Source organism: Canis aureus, chromosome 5, assembly GCF_053574225.1.
Source record: "Canis aureus isolate CA01 chromosome 5, VMU_Caureus_v.1.0, whole genome shotgun sequence".
In the NCBI taxonomy this organism is placed as follows: Eukaryota; Metazoa; Chordata; class Mammalia; order Carnivora; family Canidae; genus Canis; species Canis aureus.
Window position 1 is genome coordinate 44329290 of NC_135615.1, and position 20284 is coordinate 44349573.

The 20284-nt window shown below is 37.8% G+C and overlaps 2 long non-coding RNA genes across 2 annotated transcripts in view; one reads left to right on the forward strand and one right to left on the reverse strand.

Moving 5' to 3' along the window:
- The window catches only part of LOC144314104 (uncharacterized), a 425152-nt gene that overhangs the window by 62233 nt on the left and 342635 nt on the right, over nucleotides 1–20284 (reverse strand). The gene's annotated exons all lie outside the window — the stretch shown is intronic.
- LOC144314105 (uncharacterized) overlaps nucleotides 10107–20284 on the forward strand; it is a 50014-nt gene continuing 39836 nt past the window's right edge. The window contains exons 1-2 of the long non-coding RNA XR_013379770.1: nucleotides 10107–10220; nucleotides 15511–15637. This is a non-coding gene — a long non-coding RNA (uncharacterized LOC144314105). The remainder of the gene's footprint in view (nucleotides 10221–15510; nucleotides 15638–20284) is intronic.

Here is a 20284-nt window from a genome sequence, read left to right on the forward strand (position 1 = left end):
GAATAGAGAACCCAGAAGTGGACCCTGAACTTTATGGTCAACTAATATTCGATAAAGGAGGAAAGACTGTCCAATGGAAGAAAGACAGTCTCTTCAATAAATAGTGCTGGGAAAATGGGACATCCACATGCAGAAGAATGAAACTAGACCACTCTCTTTCACCATACACAAAGATAAACTCAAAATGGATGAAAGATCTAAATGTGAGACAAGATTCCATCAAAATCCTAGAGGAGAACACAGGCAACACCTTTTTTGAACTCAGCCACAGTAACTTCTTGCAAGATACATCCACGAAGGCAAAAGAAACAAAAGCAAAAATGAACTATTGGGACTTTATCAAGATTAGAAGCTTTTGCACAGCAAAGGATACAGTCAACAAAACTAAAAGACAACCTACAGAATGGGAGAAGATACTTGCAAATGATGTATCAGATAAAGGGCTAGTATCCAAGATCTATAAAGAACTTATTAAACTCAACACCAATCCAATCATAAAATGGGCAAAAGACATGAACAGAAATCTCACAGAGGAAGACATAGACATGGCCAACATGCACATGAGAAAATGCTCTGCATCACTTGCCATCAGGGAAATACAAATCAAAACCACAATGAGATACCACCTCACACCAGTGAGAATGGGGAAAATTAACAAGGCAGGAAACCACAAATGTTGGAGAGGATGCGGAGAAAAGGGAACCCTCTTGTACTGTTGGTGGGAATGTGAACTGGTGCAGCCACTCTGGAAAACTGTGTGGAGGTTCCTCAAACAGTTAAAAATATACCTGCCCTACGACCCAGCAATTGCACTGTTGGGGATTTACCCCAAAGATTCAGATGCAATGAAACGCCGGGACACCTGCACCCCGATGTTTATAGCAGCAATGTCCACAATAGCCAAACTGTGGAAGGAGCCTCGGTGTCCATCGAAAGATGAATGGATAAAGAAGATGTGATTTATGGATACAATGGAATATTCCTCAGCCATTAGAAACGACAAATACCCGCCATTTGCTTCAACGTGGATGGAACTGGAGGGTATTATGCTGAGTGAAGTAAGTCAATCGGAGAAGGACAGTGTATGTTCTCATTCATTTGGGGAATATAAATAATAGTGAAAGGGAATATAAGGGAAGGGAGAAGAAATGTGTGGGAAATATCAGAAAGGGAGACAGAACATAAAGACTCCTAACTCTGGGAAACGGACTAGGGGTGGTGGAAAGGGAGGAGGGCGGGGGGTGGGGGTGAATGGGTGACGGGCACTGAGGGGGGCACTTGACGGGATGAGCACTGGGTGTTATTCTGTATGTTGGTAAATTGAACACCAATAAAAAATTAATTTATTAAAAAAAAACTTTTTAAATGGAAGAAAAAGGGTATTTATAAGAAGCTCTGTTGGAGAAAACACTATGAGTTAGGAAAAATGGTCTTGGATGTTCTCATCGCCCGCTGGGAGTTCCTCAGCATTTATTGTTCTGAAGATTACTCTAATCTTTCCTGTCAAAGTCTAATTTCAGAAAAAGATTTGACAACTTCATTTTCCCTGAGTTTCAGTAACTGAGTTTACTGTGAAACATTAATCTATTTTTAACATACTGTAATAGCTCTTTACTTTCTATAGAGATTAATGCCTTAACCCAATATATTTCTTTTTTTTAACCCAATATATTTCTAATGTAGAATTAAAGACATCAGTTTGATGGAAAGAGGTAATTTTATAAACAAAAAATACTTTCTAGCAGAATTAGACTGCTTACTTCACTGCTTTTTACTTAAGGCCCAGTAATCATTTAGTAGTACTGCAGTCATGTTACATATCAAGAATACCTATCACTAAGCAAGGAGATAGATGCCTGTCATCAAAATAGACAATCCCTAATGTACCAACAAATTTCACCTGGCAAATCTTATAACACCTTGCCGAGAACTTAAGCTAAGCCAGTTATGCCAATACCAACTAACATACAATTATGTTAGTTTCAGGTTTACAATATAATGATACAACATTTATACTGGTACTTTTTAGAATACTGTTTATAGTATTATGGATACATTTTCAATGTTCCATGTTTATGGATACATTTCCTATCTCTTCAAATTGCTTGTATCTAAGCAACTTAAGCAACTTAATGCCCCGTCAATGTATGTTTCATTTCAAAATATGTCCAGAAATGTGTGTGTTAGAAGCAGACTGGTCCTTTGAATACTGTAAACGGGCCCCATTTCTGCAAATCTTTCCTTGCAGTGCCTTGTGCATAAACTGTGTTGCAGACTCACAAACTGCCTGCCATATATAAGCCTGATCTCCTCATTTTGTTTTAGATTCAAAATTCCCAACAGGGAAGTAACCATTACAGTAACCAACCTCAGAGGCTTGTTTGCTTTGCTTTATAAATTCCTAACCTTTTCCTGATGTAGCAGAAAAGTATGCAAGGCTCAGGTTAGGTCAACAACAGAGTCAAGGTTAACTGTGGGAGAGTTAAAATATCAACAGGCATCTTAGACCAACATTAAAGTTAGCCATCACCTCAGTACATGTGCACTTAGTATATTTTGTAAATAGATTCTAAAACTCTTAATGTCTGTTTTTTCCTTTTGCTACAGAGAGGGGATTTCATTGCTCTTAAAGTGCTATGGCTTCTGATGGGGACAATTCTGTTCTTGGCCTCTGGAATAGTTCATAAATTATATCTTCAGAATTATAGAGTACAATAGTTAACAAAATGACTTCCTATTCCCATAGGCAACCCAGTTAGGAATAGCTACTTACAGGAGTGACTAAGTGTAAAACTTGCTGTAGGCACAGGGCAGCAGTGGACTCATGACTCATGACCTTTTTTGTTTACATTTGGAGTTTTGTTTATTTTGGCTCTATGAATTCATACATCTGAGAAAAATGCAGCCCCAAGCTTATGTCACCAAGGTTCACTGTAGAAAAGAGAGATGGGGGCAAGCTTAGGGATCACAGTCTCTCTTGGCCATATGTCCATCTGACAGAGCCACTGTGCTATTCCAACCCTACTCTTGTACTTAAAGGAAGAATACCTTCATATGTGGGATAGAATCATAAGAACACACTTGGCTTCACTCTCACACAGATTTCCGGCTCAATGTTTGTCAGGTTAACTTAAGCTCAGAGGATTCCAGTGTGTTCAAGGTAGGAAAAAATGTTTATAATCAAATAATTTGGGGAACCACTGGACTGAACAAAATGGCAAATAATTTTCTTTATTGAAGAGCCATTAATAAATACGCTAGTAGCCACTGTGACTCTTCAAGAGTATATGATTATCTTCTAAAAATATTTAACCTTGGAAGACTTTTCTTTATGCAGATATCTCTCAAGGAATCAAGCTAGTCAAATTTTAATAGAAATCTCGTTTCAGTCACACATACTCACTCTAGCACAAATCAACCAACCTTGCTTTTGGTTAGTTGGTTGAATTCCATGACTGATGTCAATACGGACCAGATTCATAGCTAGTTCTAGTATCCTATTACACATAAGGCTGTCATCAGGCTAGGAGATAAGGTGCACACATGAGCTTGTTAAAATCTAAAGCTCATAAAAAACCTCAGAAAACTTGTTATTTGATAACTAAAAGCTTCAAGCTGCAGCAAAACTGAAGATTCATGGGAGAAAGAGGAGTCTATGGGAAAGCAAAGCATTTATAGTGACAAATTCCTTGAAATATTAAGAATGAACTCTTATTTCCTGGCTTCCCTAAAGAGCCCCTTATGAATATGTCACCCAGGCATTTACCTAAGTTTTTATACCACATCTCAGGGATACTACAGCGTGAATACTATAATGGTAAAAAAAATTATTTTGCTTATTTGAATGAAAATGATATTATTAATCTTGAAGAGATACCAAATTATTGTGGTTAATGTTTTCTGGGATAAAGAAGTTCAAATTAGAAGAGAATAATGGATCAGGATGCCTCCTGATAGACTCCAGGAGGCAAGAGTTAGAGGCTGCTTCCTCTTCTGCACCCACAGGGCTGGAAGAGAAAAAAAAGTAATAGAAAGGTGGGACAACTCACCAGTCTAACCAGGTCAGGCCAATTCTAGCCACAGGTTAGCTGAATTAGAACTGGCAACTTAAAGGACAATGGCGTGCATACTTTGGTCAATTTTATCAACTCAGTTATCCTCCTTTAAGAGGATCGAGAGCTACCTATATCTGAATTTAGAACTGGAAGATATTTAGAGATAATTTAGTGCAAACTCCCATATTAGAAACTAGGAGACGGTGACCTAGAAAGTTTGTGAGATGTCCTAAGGGTAGCTTCTGGACTAAAGTACAGTATCTTTGAAAGTAGACATTCCATGTGTTTTTCCACTATAACAATAAACATGTTTCCTAAAATAAATAAATAAATTTATTTATTTATTTATTTATTTATTTATTTATTTATTTGAAAGAGAGAGCAAGAGTAGGGGGGCAGAGCAAGAAGGAGAGAGAGAATCCCAAACAGACTCCCTGCTATGTGGGGAGCCCAATGCAGACTGGATCTCATGACCTAGAGATCAAGACCTGACCCAAAATCATGAGTCAGAGGGTTAACCAGCTGAGTCACCCAGGCACCCCCCTGATAGCAGAACACAGATCTACAGATTTCCTATGGGTTTTTATAGCTAAGACAAACCTATGTATTTACTACAAATCATCTTACTTTAAGAGTCAGAGAATGGCTAGATGAAGGAAAAATGTGAAAAGATATAAGGAGTAGCTTTGGCCAGAGATGCAAACAATACAAGAAAAAGCTGACAGTAGTACTATGATTTGTACACAGACTCAATAGCTTCCTGCTAAAAGTAGGTGGTCTTCCCAAACGAGTGTCTCTCAGACACTTGGGTTAATAACAATCTCCTTTGAGATTTCTGCTTCTGGTCAGGATGTAGAAGGACGCTAAAGAGTATCCCTCCTTTAGTAACAACAAACAAGTCCCAGAAAAAATAAAAATTATACTTTTCTATGGGGCAGGGGAAGGAGGATGCATTCAATGAAGGCTTGATGAAGTTAATTCCAAGGGAAATAAGCTTTTCATAGGTAAGTAGAAAGCTGTGACAGCTTCTATATCTACGGATACCTGGTATAAGTATAGACAGAAACTGGGTGCAGTTGGAGAGATCTTCCAGGGATGGAGGGAAATTGGCCAAGCATTATAAAACAATGTGTGCTGGCTAGAGGGTCTGGAATCTGAAGAATCCCAAAGGCAAGAACAGAACACTTGGATCAAAAATTCTTCTTCCGATACCACCACAATCCACCATAAAGTTTGCTGAGAAAAATAGCAATTGGGGGAGTGACTGTTAAACAAAGAGAAATTGTACAACTCTGCACATTCTGGAGCCCTGCCAAAGTTTTGTCCAAAGGTAAACAAACTAAAAATATCTGAAACTTCAGCCAATCCTCACCCACCTTAACTACCAACAATATCAAATAGCAATTTGGGAAGAGTTAAATACAGGTGAACTTGATACAGTTAAAGCTGTGAGCCAGCATAAGAACATTCATATACAGTGTCCCAAAATCAGAATTATATTCATGCAAGAAAGCAAAACAAAATAAAACAAAAAAACCACCAAACTACATTTAAGAAAAAACAGCCATTAGAAACAGATTTGCAGATGACAGTTATTGGAATAGGCAGAGAAGGACTTTAAAACAACTATTATAAATATATTAAATCATTAACTTAAAGGTGATTATGTTGAATAAAAAATGGATAAAAGTACTTTTAAAATACAAAAAAAGGATAAAAATTAAAATTCTAAAAAAAGAATCAAGTGGAATTCTAGAGCCAAAAATCTAGAATCTTTAAAGGTTAAAAATCACTGGGTAAAATTAACACTAAATGGGAAACTGCCCAAGAAAGGATCAGTAAACTTAAAAACTGGTCAAAAGAAATTATTCAAAGTAAAAATGAAAGAGGAAAATTTTAAGGAAAAAAGAGGATGTCAATAATTTGTGGGATAACACCAAAAGATCTATAAGCAATTAGAGTCCTTGCAAGAGTGGAGAAAAAGAATTAAGCAGAAAAAAAATTTGAGGAAATATGGCTGAAAACTTTTAAATTTTTGAAAATTATCAACCCACAGATTTAAGAATGTGGTCCAAGAAACTCAAAAAGTCTCTAAAGGAATGATGCAAAGGAAACTATATCTAGGTATATTATAGTCAAACTTCTGAAAACCACAGAGAAAATTTATAAAGCATTAAGAAAAGAAAAAAAAAAGACACATTACATACAAGGTAATAGCAACGTAAATGACAGTTAATGTCTCATTATAAATAATGCAATTTAGAATACAATACAAAGAAATAACATCTTTAAAGTATTGAAAAGAAAAAAATAAAACAAAACCTGTCAACCTAGCATTTTATATCCAGGAATATATCATTTTAAGATGATGGTGAAATTGAAGGTATTTTTGGATACATGAAACCTGATATAACTTGTCACAGTATACCTGCACTATAATATATATATATATATATATATATATATATATATATATATATATGTATATATATATAAATTAGAGAAAGATCTTTAGGCCAAAGGGAAATGATACCAAATAAAAATTCAGATCTACAGAAAGGAATGGAAAATGACAGAAATGATGATTACATGAGTAAATATAAATGATGTCAGTTTTCTCTTAGTTTATTTGAAAGACGATCTTTGAAAACAAAAATTTTTTAAATGCATCATAGGGTTTATAAAATAGGCAGAAGTTAAGTGACAAGAGCAATAAAAAATTGGAAGAAATAAGTCAAGTATACTGTTGTAAATTCTTATATGCAAAGTAACATTATAGTAATTCAAGGCAGACTGGCAGATGTTATTTTTTTCCATTTCATATATAAGAAAGCTGAAGCTCAAAGATGATCTCCTACTTGACCAAGGTAATAGAGTTAGTGGCCAAGTGTAGCCTAAGAATGAGGTTTGCAAACTCTAGTCTATTGCTCTTAAAGCGAAGTTGGGATTAAGCTTGGATGCCTGGTAGTTAATCCAAGGCTTTACATAACTAATGGAATCTTATTTCTTAGTTCCCAAGATTTTTCTCTGTAACGGCTCATTTTATTTATCTAAGATTCCCCTTCTTTCTCTATACCTGGCATATTACTTATGAAATGTATAAATAAAAGGAAAATATGCATAGTTCTGTTTCCTTTCCAGTTTCCCTTCTCTGCTTAGTCTCTCTCCAAAGCAATTTAACTCCCCCAACTAAGTCCAGTTATCACTTCCCATGTCAATCAAGAACAAATGAAAAAAAGTAATGTAGGCATAGGAGAAATCAAGCATAGGGCCTTTAAAGGTGTATTCACACAGATGCTGTAAAAAGTAATGAAAGCTCTTTTAGAGTAAGAAAACTGTGCTCCTTCATGTTTCATTGTAATAATGTGTTTTCACCTCTGGGTTTGCATCTAGTGTATCTTGACTTTGATAGCTGATTATGACATCCCATCTCATCAAGTCAGAGCTTAGCATAGAATAGGATGACTTTCGGCAACCAATGGCAAAGTATGAATAATAGTGACATTTATTCCATCCTTGCTGCTATTCCAGATGCTCTCTGCTTGTCCATTAGCAAAAAGCACTCCAGCTGATAGCTCATTTCCAAAGCAAAGAACATGGCAGAGCCATCCTTACTAGTTCTCAGCTCTTGGCATGAGCCAAGAGGAATCCTTTGAAACCTAGGCTGCAAGAAGAGCCTATTCTGATCTCAAATCCACCCATATCAAATGGCACCTTTGACATAACGAGGGCTTCCAGGGCAGAAAAACTGTAAATAGCTCCTCCACAAATTTGAGGGAAAGCAGCTCCATTTTTGTCTTAGCATAGAGTGCACCTTCTTTGTGGGTCATTTACAGGCAGGGCAGCCTGGTAGACAGATCAGTCCTTCCAGCTGGGCTGATAGAAGAATTTAGAAGGCATGAGGAGTTTAGTGGCAGGGATATTTCAAATGTGTTAATGAACTGCATCTAAGAACTGGGGTTCAAGTGATTCCTATGTCCATACAAGATAATAGGAAAGGACCACAGAGAGTTCTTGGTTCACCTTGATTTAAGAATCAGAGCAGCACTCAAAAAGAACTATGGTAGAATAGCCAAATTCATAGAGACAGGAAGTAGAATCGTGGGTGCCAAGGCCTCAGAGAAAAGGAAATGAAGAGCTATTATTTAATGGGGATGAACTTTTAGTTTGGGAAGATGAGAAAAGTTCTGGAGATGGATGAGGGTGGTAGATGTACAACAATGCAAATATACCTAATGCCACTGAACTGTATGCTTCAAAATAGTTAAAAAGGTAAACTTTATATTATGTAGGTTTTACTATAATTTTTTTTAAATGAAAAAAAAAAAAACATGATGAGTGAGTTAATTAGCTGTTGGCCCAAATTTGTTTGGAGAAATTTATAGGTCAATATTGGTTGTAGCATCTGGTAAACCTCATACACTTCCCTAGGGCATCACCCAGATTCTTTCAGCCACTATAAATATAAAGGATCTACATCTGTTTGAGGGGGGAGAAGGGAAGATTGGGAGATCAAAAGATCAGTAAAACTAAATATGAAATTAGTATTAATATTCTGTGCCAGGCCTCATACTACCATTTTATTTATGCAGATACCTACTAGTCTGATTTTAAGAAGAATTCACATGTAATACCTGAAACCCTTGCAATCAACTTGATTAACATGCTTCAGGAGTAGCAGATATGTGTTGGTGAGACTTTGGGTCAGCTGGTTGTGAAAAAGGTAATTAAAAGTGTAGGTCACGTTCTCAAATTTTGAAGTGTAAGGATTTTTTTAAAAGAATAAAATTTTTCTCCTACCCCTGAGAATAAATCCATAGACCCTAGTTTGATGAACACTAATTTATTTATTTATTTATTTATTTTTATTTTATTTTATTTTTTTTTAAAGATTTATTGATTTATTTATTTGTTTGTTTGTTTGTTTGTTTTAGACAAAGAGAGAGAGAGAGCAGGGGGAGGGGTATAGGGAGAGGAAGAGAGGGAATCTCAAGCAGACTCCATGCTGAGCACAGAACCTGATGTGGATCTCAATCCCAGGACCCTGAGATCATGACCTGAGCCAAAATCGAGTCAGCCACTTAACACACTGAACCTCCCAGACACCCCAAGAAAACTCAACATTTAATTAATCAAAAGAAAAATGTGATGAACACTAATTTAAACAACTGAAGCCTTCTTTCATGAAACTGCTGTGCAATTGCAAATTACCAGGCAGAAAGGACGTTTCGTCTGATAAAGACAAAATTTTAAATTACCATTGTAATGAAAATACAAAATTTAATTCAAAAAAAATTTATAATTCATGGACAACCCACTCCAACTCTGCTCAAGAACATGTTTAGGGACCTACCACTGTTTAAGAGATACTTCTAAAAAGTTTTGGGAGTATCTGACAGCCATGATTGATGGGGGGGAAAAAGCAGAGAAAAGAATTAAAGGTTTTGGTAGTGATGGTGATTCTCAACCAAAACACATTATTTTTAAAATGAATTTATGTCTTGAAATGGGAAGTAGGGTGAGGAAATAGATATGAGTATATATAGAGGGTGAAATAATTTTTAAGTGGTTATTTTATTTTCAGTAGATAGTAGGTGGCTTGATTTAGCACATTCAGCTATTTTACAAAAATGGTACCACTGAAAATATTCTTTAGCAACAAAACTTGGGGTATCTCCATCTCAGCACCTCCATTCTTCTCAAAAAATTTGATTTGTGGCGACTTGTTTTGGAAATTTAGAGAAAACTGCCTTGTAAGTATTTATATGAGCAGATTTTGTTTTCCCCTTGGGCTGTACAGCTGCCAGCCATTTATTATTGCCTCCTGGTCCATGGGCAGGTTTTTTTTTTTTTCTTTCCCTTTCCCTTCTTGTGGTTCCTACAATAGAAATAATCATTTTTTAAAATGGAAAGGAACCCACTCCCTTTTCATAATCTCAGCTACAGATCTGCTTTTGATTTTGCATGCTTCATTTTGTTCCCTGAAGGATAATTTGGAGGTTTGAGTAATTAACCCAAGACTCATAGGAGGCCGTCTTTCCAAGGCGGGCAATTTTGCTGTGGTGGAGTCGGCTGCTGTCAAGCATTAACTTCTTAATAATAAAGCCTTTCAGACCCTCGACTATCTGCACAAAGATGCACTTGAAGCTAGTGGCTTGGCAGAGTGTAAGCGGACTACTTCTATTCTTTCTTTGGACAAAATAGTCCTCTTGATCTCTGGGTTGGAGCTATTTTTATTTTACTTCGGTTCTTTTCTGCTTTTTAACTTGGTGGGCAAGTCTTTCACTTATATTTTGATCCACTGCTTAATCTGTTGCCTTTTTTTCAAAAAGACCTGCAAAAAGACACCCTTTCTGATATCCAGTGACTAGCTCCCTCTTTCAGTATATTTAGATTCCTCCCTTTTTAGAAGAGCAGTGACTCAACTCCTGAACCAAATAAGAGTTTGCTTCTCTGATCACAGTACACTTCCTGCTATTAACATGAAATGGCTCTGGTGCAGCACTGGGGACCATCACACCTGCAATTAACAACCAAATTAGGATGTATCTTTTCTTGGCAAACGGATCCACCAGAAATTTGAGGACAGCAGCTGCTCTCCCTCCCATTCCTACTCTCCTTTTAGTGCCCTCTCTCAAGCTCTTAGCAGAGAAGTGAACCAGAAATTTTTGTATTCTATTTGATAAATCAGTGTATTTTAACTGATTTGGCAAATACCTACTGAGTGCTTACTATGTAACACTGTGGCAGGCAGTGATCTTTTATTCACTTGTCCTCAGGGGTACTGTGCCTGGGACTTCTGAGCTTTGCAAAAGATTATGAAAATACTAAACCTAGTATATTTATATTATATTGTATATAGCAATTACTTATATACATATATATAACAAAATTAATAAAACAGTTAATTAAATGTCCACCAGTAACATCAACCTAAAACATTAAAAAATCCCATTACATTCAAAAGCAGTTTATAGGTAGATTTCAGTTTATAGATATTTTTTCTCACTTTTCTTTTTTTAAGATTTTATTTATTTGAGAGAGAGAGAGAGAGGGAGGGAAGGAGGGAGCTCCAGCAGGGGGAGGAACAGAGGGAGAGGGACAAGCAGACTCTGCACTGAGCTCAGAGCCCTATGTTGAGATTTGATTTTAGACCCTGAGATCAGGACCTGAGCCACAATCAAGAGTTGTACACTTAACTGACTAAGCCACCCAGGCACTCCTAGATTTCTCTCACTCTTCAAAGATTCCCAAATATTCTACTTGTAAAGAAAATTAATTTTTCATGGCCGAATAATTTTATAAGCATATTTATTTTATTTTTAAAACTATTTCCAAAAAATTGTTTAAATTATAGTTACTGTGAGATGTATAGGTATCAAAATGCTCAATTTGGTAAAAGTTGCTAAAGGCTTTAAAGAAGCCCAGTGAGAGCCTAGGTGAGCTTCAGGGGTGTCAAAATAGGAGGCCTCTGCCACTCAGACGTTTTTAATCCCAGGTGGACAGACATGGCTAGTGCACTAGTAAAGGGAAATACAAAAGATGTATTCTACTTGAGGTCCTAGTATTGTCTGTACAACTTGATATCCTTTGGAATATTTGAAGACAACTGTCATGCCAACCCAAAAGGCCTTTCTTTTCCCTTCTTTCTGTTCCTTATATAATATCATTCTGGTTACTTCCTCTTGATCATACCCCAGCTTGTATCTCATGTAATTCGGTGCCCAAAAAGGAAAACCACACTCCAGATGTGGTAAAAACAAGTACAAAGTATGTGGGAGTCTTGCCACCTCATTCAAGTTTTATTCTTATATTAATTCAGCCACAGTGTGTTTTGCATGAATACTGGGTTTGTCCGCAACTGAAACACAACAGCTCCCAGGTCCTTTTCACATCAGTGGTGCCAGGCAGATTATCCTCAACAGGTATTTGTGAAGGTGGCTTTCTAAAGGTTTTTGCATTTATACTTGCTAATTCCTCCTCCCCTCAAAAAAACAAACTTTGATTTTGTTATCTGGCATAGTTATTCTCCCTCTCAACTTTGTGCCAGCTTAAATCTGGTAAGCTTGCCTTCTGTACTGGAGAAGACAGAGATGATTGAGTATAGAATAAGGGACTATACCTTAGGGATCACCCAAAAATTATGTCAGTCCCTGTGGTTAGCTTGTACTGTCAGCTACAAAATTGAACAATGGTACAATTCTCTATTTTGGCAATGGAGATACCAAAAATTATTTCTTTAATGCTTGACTGAAATAACAACATTCTGACTTTCAAAAACTATCCAAGCAGGAATATTGCTTCTGTAGTTTTGATCTGCAGTTTAGTGTTCTACATCACATATAATTTTAACATTACATGATCCAGAACTCATAGGTACTGACTCATTATTACATTTCTTTATAGAGACAAAATGTCTGAGTCTAGGATGATGAATTAAAATTTATGTGATGCCAAAAAATGGATCAGTATAGATAATGGCACTATACCACTCATGGTATAGAGCTGGATGGGACTTAAACAGGTCATTTCATCATCCCTGTGCCCCTGATTAAGTCAAACCCCAAGTCTGTCTTCATCTCCCTTAGGTATTTGTTTTTCTATCTCCTTCAAAATTCTGTGTAAATGACACCATTTTCAGAGTGGTCACAGACATCCTAATTTTTAAAGTTTTAAGAATAGTGTCCAATTCAATACTCCTTGTCTGGCTTTGCCTTTTGACCTGGATCTAAAGTAATTGGATCTCTGATAAATACTTAATGGCTTTGGGGACATGCAAAGAAGTGTGGGTCCTGCTCTGGATTAAAGGGCTCAGGAATCCAGGGAAGGCGCCACATTCCCTGGCTGTGTTAATTAGCCATGCCTGTTGCTAATAAGTGTCTGGGGATATTTTACAGGATCACAGAAGCAATTTATGATGCCCCGAGTGGGAGGGAGAAACATCCTGGCTTTATGAATCTCATAGAAAAGAACTTTGCCTTCTCTACAGAATCATTCTTCTTATAATTTAGATTTTTTTTAAACCAGAACAGCAGAATACAGAAATCAAACCTCTGTAATTCAGAATGAATTATGAAAATGTATTTCTCTTTCCCCAGTTGTGTAATTCAATTTAGTGTCCTTATCCTTCAACAAAACCCTGACTATTATTAGCTGAAAGCATGAGTTTATAATCATTTTTTAAAATTCTGTGGACCTCATCCATGGAATTTATTTGCTCTTCAATACTATCTTTCCCCTGAGGGATTCATTACTCATTTACACATCTAGAAAATAAATAATGTGCCATTAACTGGGGGAAAAAATGTGGCCTCCAATTCAAGGCACCAGGATATGCTTTTTTTCCTTCTCTTTCTTCTACCCCCCCCCCCCCAGCTTTTTTTTTTTTTTAACAAGACAAGCATTTGGAAACAGAATACTTTAAAAGGAAAAGATCAGAACTTGTTTTTCAATGAGTTGGGAACAACAGGCACCATTGTAGCCCAAAGCAAGGGTCCCATATTCAATTCAGGGGGGGAAAATCCATAACGAACTATTATGTGTAAGCTTCAAGATTTAGATTAAATATTCTTAGGTTCCAGATGGATTCCAATTTCTTTCTTCAGGGTATATCTATTTCCAAATTTAATCATGACTTTTTTTTTTTTTAAGATGTTGGTATTCTGATAAATTAAAAACATTGGTAGTAATCATTTAAGGAGAAATAAGGGCATACATCCACAACAGCTATTCGTCTGTGGCCCAGTTGGCACCATAGGGAACATTCTTCCCAGCATTCTCTGGGTTGGGGAGAACAGGACGTAATCTGCTTTCATCAAAGGATCAGGATCTAGCTTATCATAAACTACAGCATGAATTCTGTCTGTGTATGGCCTCTATATCAAAGGACAGGCATTCCCAGACATATAATCATTAATCTTGTAGGCATCTCAGGAGTGCAAATGATTGATTCCATCTGTGTTGATTGAAGTGGCTACCCTGGGCCTCCCTGGAGACAAGGGTAGAACTACTGAAGCTGTCAAGTTTTGTTCTCACAGAAGACCAGGGATGATGTTAAAAATAATAATATCTAACATTTAGGGAAAATTTATTTCATGCCAGGCACTGCTTTCAACACTTTATGGATATGAACACACTTATTCCTAACAATGTGTTAGGAGGCACATGAATATTCCTATTTTATGGACAAGGGAACGGAGACACAAAGAAGTTAGACTACTTCCCAAAAGCAAGAGATTAGCGAGAGCCCAGGTGGTCTGACTTTAGAGCAGCATTATTCAAAAGGTACATGTGAGGCACATATGTCATTTTAAATGATCTTGGGCACATTAAAAAAAAAAAGTAAACTGACATCGATGAAATTAATTTTAATAATATGTTTTCTTTAGTTCCGGGTATCCCAAATATTATCATTTCAACATGTAACAACAGAAAAATTATTAATGAGATATTTTATATTTTTAAACTAATTCCTTGAAGCCCCCTGTGTATTTTACACTTACAGCACATCTCAGTTTGAACTAGCCATGTTTCAAGTGCTTGATGCCACATGTGGCTGGCGTCCACGGATCTTGAGCCAACTTTCTAAATATCCTCTTTTTACTGCAAGTAATGTATGTTGCCCTGCAGTATTACTCTTCTCTTTAGTTGGAGGCAGCTTCTAAATGTGTGGTTTCTGGGAGAACTGGAAGAATCAGACCCCTTCTATCTATTTGGAGTCTCTATGGATGTTAGAAGAAGGCCTGGCTCTAGGATGACAAAGCCCCTCTGGTTGATAGAAGCAGTTTCCACTCACCCCTCAGGCCACAAATTCCACACCCACACATGATGGCCCTGCATTTCCTTCTCAAACTCTTTGTGGGCTCCCTGGGAACATAGGGCACACAGGAGAGACTGCCCCTACACGCAGTTCTTGGTTGTGTGCACTTGGCAAGGTCAGGTGGGCTCAGCCTGGGTGTTTCTGTCAGAAGGGAAGTGAGAACAGGACCTTCAGGAGGTGTGTCCTGGGTGGTCCTGTGCCAGCCGGAGACTGTTCTGGACAGAGAATGATGTTCCATGTGCTCATCACTGCTAGCATAAAAAAGGCAGAGAGGCAGTCTCTAGTCCTTAGTTCCCTGGGTGGTATGAGTTATATTTTTCTCTCTGTTTCTCCTCTTTTTCTGAAGATAGTCTTCTCTGGGACTCATTGGTTTGCCTTCAGGTGGTAGTCTCTATAACTGGATGTCTTACTCCTGGAAGGAGAGGGCTGCAGGGAAGTGAGTGCTCTGATGGACCAGGTGGGCTTTTGAGGACAGGACACTAGGCAGTGGTCAGGGGACCAGGGTAGTCTCCCGAAGTGTCCTAGGTGGCTGACGGTTAACTAGTAGGGGAAGGTCAAAGAAGTGTCAAGAGGGTTCCTTCCAGTCAGAGAGAGCAGAACCTGTTACTGGATCACCGGCTCTTTTACACCTAACAGGTGCACACTCGTTCTGTTATGCTCTGAAGCTGTTTCAGAAGCTGTGGTTTCTGCCCCTACCCTGACCTTCTCAGCCCTGCTCACAGCTGTACATGGAGGATACAACAGGAAGGAAAAGATGATCGGGGTAGGTAAATGTATTATTTCTGTATTTGTATCTGGAAAAGTATTTTCAAACTTCTTTGACTATAATTCACTGTAAGCAACATTTAAATTGGTACAACAATTTTGAAGAAACTGTTAGACAGTGTCTACTAATGCTGAAGCTTCATAAACCCAATGACCCAGCAATTTCATTCCTCACTAGATCCCCTGGCCAACAGAGACATGGACATATGTCTACCAAAAGACACATCGTAGTAAGTTCATAGTAGTACTCTGTAATAGTAAAAAAAAAAAAAAAAAAAAAATGGACACGACCCAAAGATCACCCACAAGAAACTGGTTTGAACAATTATGTGTGGTCATACATTATGCAATATGTATATTGTATACAATTCACTACTGAGAATGAGCAAATCACAGCTATGTTATATATTATATGATTATATATCTCAAAAATAGAGCTGAGCAAAAGAAGGTAGACACCAAAGACACAACAGAACACATATGACATCATTTCATTTACACAAAGTTCAAAAGAGGCAACTACTCTGTCACATATCAGGCTACAATACTGCAATCAACAAGTAACATATATAAATGAATTGAAAGGATAAAGAATTCCTATTTCTACTTTATGTAGTATACGCTGATTTTTTTTCCGAAAACCTAGTTGCTACCCACTCAATGGATTTTATAATCTTTAATGGACTGTCACTTGTAGTTTAGAAAACACTGGTATTAATGTAGGTTAGGGTCTCAGACTAGCCCAGAGGCTACCTAATTTCTCTATGCTTCGGTTTCCTCCTCTATAAAATGAGGATAATAATGGTACCCTCTCATGGGGTAGCTGTGAGGATTGGATGAGTTAATGCACATTAAGAGCTTAGCACAATGCCTGGATGAGTTAATGCACATTAAGAGCTTAGCACAATGCCTGGCACATGTTTATACACATGCTTTTATTAGTGGTTTTATTTCTAATACTTTCAGGTGTTTCCTCAGGCAAGTAAACTTTTCAAATCCCTGCTCCATACTGATAATGTAAACTAAACTAACTTCCAGCAGAGACTTAGATATGACTCTTTGCTCCAAGGAAGCCAGGTTCCCAGTGATTAGGACTTCTAGGATTTCCATCTAGAAGTGGGCTTCTTTAAAAAATTGTTTCTGTGTTCCCACATCACTTTCCACTGGGCTGCTTTCTTGTCTGCTCTGATCTTTTAGGCAGAGCCTGAGATCATTTGAGCATGTACAGTGCAACTGTATTTGCACAACTCTTGTTTTTTAAGAAGTCATCTTAGCTTGGGAAGTGTTGGCGACAGCTAAGAGCAACCCTCCTATTTGGCCAGGGGATCTGACCAGCCCCCATCGCTTCCTTCAACAACAAGCGCTTTATGCTCCATGCAAAGACCAGCTGTCAGTTTAAATTTCCCTAATCCAGCCAGATCCCAACTCGGCCAATCAACAGTCGCTATCTGGGGGAAGCCCATCTGTGAAATGCAGCAGTGCCCTTACTGGAATGACATGTCATAAAAATTAGTTTGGGCACTAATCTAAGGAAGCTTTGTGCTGAGTGGAGGGACTGCAAGGTCCCGGCTGGTGTCCTTCCCTTTGCCAAAAAGCTGGACCCAGATGAGGAGTGCAGAGCTTGAAAATAAAGCAAGAGCCTTCACCTCCTGCCCCATCCCATTTGATGTCTTCAGTGATAAAGGAGAAACTTTAACCACTCCCTCAAGTGTTCTCTCCCAGGCAGCCCATACTCTGTCATGCAAGGGGGTTGGCTAAAAGGATGAGTGGATGGAAATGTATCAGCATTGCTAGGTTTCATTTTTTTGGGGGTGGAGGGGTGTTGTTGTGGCTCTCCGTTGTTTTCTAGCTGCATGGTTACACATGCCAACACATGTTGGCCCAATTTGTTTAAAAAGGACACACAATTTCATCCTAAGAAAGATTCTTCTGGTGTGACTTTCCCTTCTCACCTCTGGAAGAACAGTCGTTCCCAAAATATGTTTTCTCAACTATTGAAAAAAATAAAGACTTTCATTTTGCTATATCTTAACGGTCCAGGTAACTTTTTCCTCCTGAGACCACCTCTCCTAACCTGTTTGCTTTCTCTCAATTTATACCACACCCTGCCTTTACTTCTTCCCCTTTTTAAAAAATTTCCTGGACTCTTTCCTCCTTTCAGCCTCCATCACACAACCATAGAGAGACTTTGGGGATGGGTGGCCAATGGCTTGGCAGGGGGCAGAACCAAACTTGATATGCCAGGTTTACCAGTTCTGGTCCAGGCATGCTGGGCATGGCCAGAAATGAGAGGAGCCCCACTTCAAAGATCCTGCAAAAGGGGGTGGTGGTGAAGACTGAGGAGATAGGAAATGGTTTGCACATGTGAAATGCTGCTATTCATGGCAGAGTATGAATGCATATACATAGAGGGCACCAGCATAGCAAAGGCATGGAATTGGCATACAACTCCACATGCAGTGTTTGGGAATCTTCTTTCTACTACTTCTCCATGTTTGAATCACATGTATTCAGTTTTCCCAAGATGTTTATCGAGGGTGTCCTACATTGTCTGCATTGTTCCAGGTGTCTAGGGATACGTTTCGTCAAAGACAATTCATCAGTTAGGCTGCCTGGAAGTGTGCACAAGGCTGACTCTGACCAATTAAAACGTAAACTTTATAGAAAGGAGCTCAAAGGATCTGGAGCAGGCCTCTTTACATCCTTAATTGACTGAATAATGTGCTTCATCTGTGCCATTTTAAAAAATCACCACGCCATGAATCACAAATTTTGAATTGTATTTTCAGACAATCACATGAGCATTTTCACACTTGCCCATTTTTATGTAGTTTAACTCCCACTTTAAGAGATTTGGGGACCTTTCCTGAAAGTACAGATCTTGTCCAAGAAGTTTAGATATATGAGTTTTAGAGTAAAACTAGAAAAAAAAGAAAAAGTTTATCACATTCTTATATTAAAAATAAAAACTTACAGATTTTCTTAGACATCTTTTCCTCATAATATTCAGAACATTTTCTAACTTATTTTTTTATTTTAAATTAAGCTTTGGAATAAAGAGAACTAAACAATGTTTTGGCCGCGTCTTTTCTCTAAGGCGAGGTAATTAATCAGATTGCCATTTTAGGTCAGCCAACTCTGGGCAGCCAGCTTTATAGTTTGAGGGATCCAGAGAGTATTTTCTAAGAACTCTGTACACACATTACATATTAGACCAAAAGACAAGCAATCAATCTGTGAGTTAAAACCATATGCTAATGCAATTTTACATGGTGAAATTTGTTTGTTTATTATGTTAAACTAAAACTTTCATGACATTTTAGAAATAGATTATAACATCATCTAAAGCAAGACTGAAATGAATTAAAGCCAACGGGTGGGAGGAGCAGGGGAGAAAGGAGAAAGAGAGGCGATAGATACAATGTTTAATCTCAGGGTGGAAATCTAGTGAGCTTGGGGGAAGACTAGATTAAAAAACCTTTTTATTCATTCATTCATTCATTCATTCACTCACTCATTTGCTTCTTCACTAAACACCACTAAGGCCTCATTAACACAGTACCAGACAGTGTATGCTCAAGTAATGTAAGCCTAATATTTCTCCTAATCTCATGTGATCCCTTTCAAGCTACCCTTCCATCCCTTCCACTACAGCTGACTCTCTCTCTCCTTGGATGCGGTCCTTTTCTCAACACTCCACTCAGTTGCTCCTAACCTCCTCTACGTACGCTACCTCTCTAACCTTTGCTTCATTATTTTCAGTTCATTTTTCCAGACTTCACACTTCTTTTCCCAGCCCTAGCCACAAATAAATAATTTGTATTGAGCTCCTAATCTTATACCTAAAAGTAGGAATCTTGAGGAATGCAGAGCTCCCTCTAGCTTATATGTGGTAACCCACATGAAGTTCACTGGTTTCCTTGCAGGAAGAGTGTTCCCTCCCCAAATGTAAGACAGAATATCAGAAACAAAGTACAATCTCTGGGGTGTTGGTTTTGGAAATAAAATGATAGGTTTGTTTTTTAATTTGTTTAGTGTTGGTTTCATTTATTTTTATACAATAATGTATTTCTAATAATATACTGGCCTTTAATGGAGAATTTGATTTCAATAAACTTTGCTTCTTAGATATTTTTACAGCAAGGCTTACAGTCATCCAACAAGAGATACATATATCCATTCACTCATGCACATCCTACTTTCAAACTAATCTTCTCCAATGTATTTTTCAAATGCTTGAATTGTGTTTCTTTCTATTCAGGAACTTATGTGATGTCTAGTGTATAAGAAGAAGTATAAGATGCAACCAGGAGCTATGATTCATGGAGGGAATTTAGACAACATATCACAGTGCACAGTGCATAGTACCAGTTGGCTGACCCATGCAATGAAAGCTACAGGAGTTTGTGGGATGAAAAACCACTGGAAGTTTTTTTAAGGAACTGAGATTTAAGTCTTGAGACCAAGACTCAGGTGGTTATAAAAGAGAGCAGAGACAGTCTGGATGAATGTGAAAAGCTACCCACCTCAGGAAAGCCCGCCCCAGTGGTTGTTGATTACTTGTAGTTCTGTGAGTACGTCCTGGGCTTAAACAGTGTCTATGTCGGCGACTTGAATGCATGTTCTTTAGCACAGGCTTATAAAA